The following is a 6,445-nucleotide window of genomic DNA, read 5'->3' as shown; positions in this document are numbered from 1 at the left end:
CCCGCGGGTTCAAACCACCCCCCCAGCCATCCAAGCCACACCCAACAAATGTGGAGGATTAATTAATTACTGGGGTTATTAATTAATTATGATATTAAGGTTGCTGTTACCCCCAGGGGTAACATTTCTGATTGATGCTGGGGCACAAATTACCGAAGCAGAACAATGTGGAATCTCCATTCCAGCTAGAAACTAATTGTCCCAAATGGGAAAACCCCAGCCAGTGCCTCTGACTCCGGTGACACTGGTTACCAGGAGAGGAAAACCCTGTTAATACCGTGGTGGCCACGGGATCTCCCCAGATGAATCTCTCAGGCATAGAAGTTCTGAAGGGTAGGCAGTGGCGGGACACCCAGGGGAACTAGTGGTCTTTTGGTGTCTCCCAGACCAGGCAATTGGCCGGAACATCGGGCACAGAGGTGTGTTTATTGCAAGAGGCACCTCCCCTACCTCCCTCCAAACTGACAAACGTTAAACCCTACCCATTGCCTCTAGGAACACCAGTTCTGGAAGATTTGAAAAAGCAAGGGGTTGTAGTTTCCACTCACCCCCCCTTCAACTCTCCAGCACGGCCGGTCCAAAAACCAAACGGCAAATGGAGATTGACAACAGGAGACTCAATGCCACTATCAGCTGCTGGACCAAACACTGCTGAATTGATAGTTTCAGGAAAATCCCACCCTGTCATGGCAACAATTGGTGTCAAATATGTGTTTTTTATGGTCCCTTTACAACCTGAGGACCAGGATCGCTTTGCCTTCACCTGGGAAGGACACAGTACACCTTTACACGACTTCCTCAGGGATACAAGCACTCCCCCACACTAATTCACCATGTTCTAGTGCAAGAGCTGGAAACGATCCCCAGAAAATGAGGTGAAGATTTATCAATATATAGATGATGTACTCATAGGAGGGAGCCAGGTAGAGAAGTTAGAGAAACTCAGAAGGACATCATCACCCATCTAGAAAGTATAAGGCTGACAATTCCACCTGAGAAAATACAGATCCCTTCAAGTGAGGTGAATTTTTTAGGAATCAGGTGGAAGGGAGGGATGACTTTATCCCACCGGATACTCTCTCCTCTCTCCATCAGAGTCAAAGAAAGATTTGCAGCATGCACCAGGGTTGCTTGTGTTTTGAAGGAAACACATTCCTGACTTTTCAATTATCGCTAGGCCCTTGTATGACTTACTGAGAAAGAGAGGTCAGTGGGAACGGACTCAGCTCCATGATGAGGTTTTACAGTTCTTGGTGTTTGGAGTGACTGCCTATCAAGCCCTGGGTCCAATTCACCCAACAGATCCGGTTCAAATTGAATGTGGGTTCGCCAAGACTGGACTCTGCATCCATTTGTGGCAAAAGGACCCAGAGGGGCTGGTTAGCCCACTGTTTTTTATTCCAGTAGCTTTAAAGATGCTGAAAAAAAGGTACACAACTTGGGAAAAGGGTCTATTTGTAGTTAGTCTCGCTCTGAGATAAGCCGAACACACCATCCGGCAACAACCTATAGTCCTCAGAGGCCCGTTTAAAGTGATCAAAGCAGTTTGGGCAGGAACTCTACCCCCTGACAGGGGGGCCCAGAGAGCCTCTGTGCAAAATGGTATGCACAAATAGAACACTGTTGTGAAATCTTTTCTGTAACTGAAGGAGTCACAAAAGTGTTAAATATACAGGATGAGGTAGACCCGAGTAGGGAAACACCCGGGCTTTGGTCTGTAATACAAGTAGCTCCTCATTTTCAGAACAATTGCAAAATATCTGGTTTATGGATGCATCATCAAAGCGAGAGGGAAAAATTTGGAAATACCGAGCTGTGGCACTTCGGATAGACACCAAGGAACAGATCACTACCGAAGGAGAAGGTAGCACACAAGTAGGAGAACTAATTGCTGTGTGGAGCATTTTCCAAAGCAAGGCTCAGTCTGCTTCTTCTGTCTATATCTATACTGACTCTTCTGCTGTGTTCAAAGGTTGCACTGAATATGGCTTCCATTCTGGGAACAAAAAGGGTGGGAGGTCAATAGAATACCTGTATGGTAAAAGGAAAAATGTCAGGATATCCTTACCATTGCCAGACAAGGGAAACTTGCAGTATCATGGGTAACATCTCATCAGCAGGATGATACCCCAGTGAACCGATGGAACGCCGAGGTGGATGAACTAGCCCGGCTAGCTGCCCTACAAAGCACCCAGATAGCAGAAAATTGGGAAAGTCTGTTAGGATGGTTACACATCAAACTGAAACGTTCAGGAGTTAAGGCCCTCTATTGTGAGGCACAAGCCCGAGGGTGGCCAGGGAAGAATGTAAAACTTGTGTGTCTTCCTGTGAGCAATGCCGCATCTGCCTGGACAGACACCTGCTGGGGGTGATCCCCTGCACCTGAGAGAGAGAAAAACCTATGGGAGGCCCGGCAGATCGATTACATCGGTCCCTTTCGAAAGTCAGAAGGAAAGTACTATATACTGGTAGGTGTAGAGAGTGTCTGGGCTAGTGCAGGCTAAAGCATGTTCTAAAGCAACAGGGGAAAACACAGTAAAAGCTCTGAAAGAATGGTTTGGAATTTTCCCCAAACCACAGTCGATCCAATCAGATAACAGCTCACATTTCACAGCCAAAATGGTCCAAGAGTGGGCAGCCCAGGAGGGAATTTCGTGGGTGTTTCATACTCCGTATTATCCACAAGTGAATGGAATTGTGGAAAGAACAAATGGTCTACTAAAACACTCCCTCAAATCGCAAAAGCCAGGGTGGGCTGAGTGAGTGTGGATGCAGTGACCAGCGTCAGCAGTCGCTGGGGAGTGAATGGATGCCCAAAGATCACAGCATTCTGTCCTAAACCTCCAGCAATCATGCCAGCCCCACATGGTCCCGACCACCCCAGCAATCCATCCCATTTCCCAGGACAACCCGTCTTGGTTGAACTCCCCACAGTGGGCAGAGTGCCACTGGTGTTGGACACACCTCTTAATAAATACACCTGGAAAGCAAACGATGCCTGTGGGAAAACTCACAGGATTCACACTAGATGGATTGTTCGCTCTTTCTAACCCGAGAAGCAAATTTGATTTTTTTGTTTCACTTTCAGGAGGAAGCAGGTGACTCAGACGCACCCACAGAAGTGAAGCAGACACAGATTTTAGTGTAATTTGGTTAGGATGTGTATGTTAATTTTTGTTATAGTATTTTGGGAATTTACCTATAAGAGTGAAGGGAAGCCAATTCTCCCACCTCCCCGCAACCCGTATGACCCCCTTGAGGATAATGAATTTGTTTTGTTAGCAAAAGCTGTAAGCCAAACCTTTAATCTAAGTCACTGTTGGGTCTGTGGAGGATCTCTAGGATTATCAAGATGGCCATGGGTCTCTGCACCCCTCACTCCAGCACAAATTGTAAGCAAATATAGTGAAACTGATAACAGCACCCGGGATGATAGTGGAACATAGCCAATCCGATTTTCTACTATGCGTCAATATTGCTTAAATCGCACCCAGAAGGGAGGAGTCAATGTGGGGGAAAGCAGGTGTCAATGGACACTCACACATAAATTGATTAACAAAGACAGAGGTGTTTACATATGGATGTGGCTTGATGGAACCGGACAAAACAAAAGGTTTAAAGGGTTTTGGTCAAACAAAAATGAAACCTTATATGCCAAAATGAAACTACTTTTACCATCAAATTTGCCAGTGGAAGAACTACACTGGTGCCTGGTATTGTACTGGCCAGACAAGCAATAGCCCAAACAGCTTTTTCAGACCTTTGGGAAATGAAAACACAACTTATTTCCAATTCCCAAAGGCTGCAGCTGGACCATTTGCTAAAGGTGCCAAAGCCCAAAAAGGCCATTATTGGATTTGTGGACATACTGCCTATAAACAACTACAAGCAAACTGGTCAGGGATTTGTTATATAGGGATTATCCGACCTCTGTTTTTCCTTCTCCCAGAGGCAGGTGATCCTCATTTGGGAATAAGACTATATGATAAGTTAGGGAACAAAAGGATTGTCCGCAACAAGCGATCTGTTGGGTTTAAAATAGGTGAAACTCAAAAGTGGGGGGAAAATGAGTGGCCTCCCAAAAGAATAATTGAGCATTATGGGCCTGCCACTTGGAATCCCAATGAATCAATATCAGGGGCAAGAGAACCGATTTATAATTTGAACCGTATAATTCGACTACAAGCAGTCTTAGAAATTATTACCAACAAAACTGCTAATGCTGTAGACCTTGTAACTCACGATCTCAACAGATGCGCACTGCAATCCTTCAACATCGTATGGTTTTGGATTATCTAATAACTGAAGAGGGAGGAGTATGTAGAAAGCTAAAAGTCTCTAATGGTTGTTTGGAAATAGACAATGTAGTAGTCCTTCAACTGACCACAGACATGAGGAAACTGGCCCATGTCCCTGTTCAAACGTGGAATGGCTGGAGTGTGATTGCTGGTCTTGGTTACCCGGAGCACCATGGGTAAAACAGCTTTGATTTTATCTGTTATGTGCATTTGCTGCTTTGATGTTTTTGCCCTGTATTATTCCTTGCTTTATCCAGCTAATCCAACATGTTGCATCCAACACGTAATTCATATCCACCGCCTCACCTGCTGGTGTAAAGCAGATTCGTGTCGTTCGCCAATCAAAATCTGCCTCTGTATCAATTATTTAAACTATTCATTTGTCTTTGTCTGAATTTAGGATAGATGCTTTTAGGCCTGAACCACACATAACAACTACCTCCTCCTCTCCCTGTCCCCAAAGACCAGGAGCACATCCCTCGGCTGGGCCTGGGATGCATTTTGTTTAAGTATGTTTGGTTAAAAGACTTGAATTGGTAGCGTTACTGTTACCTTTTTATATGTTTGTTTAGAATATTGTTAAGGTTGCTACAAATACTGGTATTGTTTGTTTTGGTTTAAATCTGGGATAGAAGTTTCTAGGCCCAAATGACACATGTGCTTTAGGATAAAGGGGGTGTGGGAAGGGATTTTCCCACCGCACATGCTGACCCCAACCCCAGCAGACCAGAGCAGCAGATCGCATGGACAACCAGGGCCTCAGACACTTTGTGGTATTTTGTTAAGAATCACGGGAATATGTTGGCAATAATCTCAATTCACTTCATAGCAATAATATTCTTCCTTGTTCTTGCAATACTTTTTTGCCCCTGTGAATGTCAACCATGTAAACTGCTGTCACATACTGCTGCTGATTTGTCAGAGCCTTAAAATTGGTTTATATGATGTTTTGGTTCTATAAAGTTAGTTTTAAGCATGATATATCTGTTAAAGATGTTATTAGTTATATGTTTGTTAGCTAAAGCTGTTTATATTTGTTAAAGATATTGTTAAGGCCATGTTTATTGATGGAAAATTTGCTGGAAATTTTGTCTGTTACTGTATTGTGAGCTATTTCTGGCCTTTCTCTCTCTCTCTCTTCTCTCTGTACCGTTATCTTTCACACCACCACAAAGACAGCAATGTTGAGGCACAGGGTGGTGTAAGGACTGTGTTGGACTGTATGCCTCAATCATTGCCATCGCACCACCGCCACTTCCTGGCCTCAACATCTTGTCGACATGGAGAAGTACACTCTGGAGAAGAGGAACAGTCCTTGACAAAACCACGATATCCACCCAAAGTTAAACTGAGGTGAGGAAGATGTACAGGCTGGCACGACCACCGTGATGGTGAGCATGTGCGCATGGGGGACCTTGAGGCTGCGCCTATTACAGTGAGCCCCGTGGAAATGGGCGGACTTTTCGGGAAAATCGTCGGGACTGGGACAATAAAAGGTCTGTGTACTCCTCTCTCAGACTCTCTCACTCTTGTCACCACTCTTGAAGCACCATCACCTGCACCAAGACCGAGCCAAGGGTACATCACTGGATTCGTGGTGGTGGTAATCAATCTTGCTGCATCTCTACTGTTTTCTTGCTTAGGGAATCTGATTTTTTCCTTTTTCTCTCTGTCCTATCGCTATTACCAGTTGCGTGTACAATAAAGTTCACAAGGTGGGATGGCATCTGACCTTGTTTCTGTTTAATCTCACTCTTGGGATTGCTTAAAAACCCTCCCCACTATCGGATCGGAACAGGGGGTACAGAGGGACCCCTAAACCCTCCCCAGCCGCATGCCCCCAGCATCCCTCACCCTCCTCCTGCTGACACCCCTGGAGGCCGTTGGATATTAATCCTTAAAAAAAAACCCTTCAAAATACCCAAAAAAGGCCATTTTTGACTCTCCGGATCAAGGTCCCTGATTTTAGGGAGCGCCGGGACAAATCCTTCCCAGTTTGGCCAAGGTTATCCTGGTCCTTGATCCAACCGGGGTCAGACCTCGAAGCACGAGCAGAGATTAGATGCTGCTGGTGGAGGAGGAAGAGGAAAAGGGGGGGGAGGAGGAATTAATCCCTTCTCGGCCTCATCTCCACCCCCCCACCCCCC

This window comes from Athene cunicularia (genome assembly GCF_003259725.1).
Source record: "Athene cunicularia isolate RWA chromosome 24 unlocalized genomic scaffold, athCun1 chr24_part1, whole genome shotgun sequence".
Taxonomy (NCBI): Eukaryota; Metazoa; Chordata; class Aves; order Strigiformes; family Strigidae; genus Athene; species Athene cunicularia.
The sequence above is the reverse complement of the archived record's forward strand: the minus strand, read 5'-3'. Positions refer to the sequence as shown.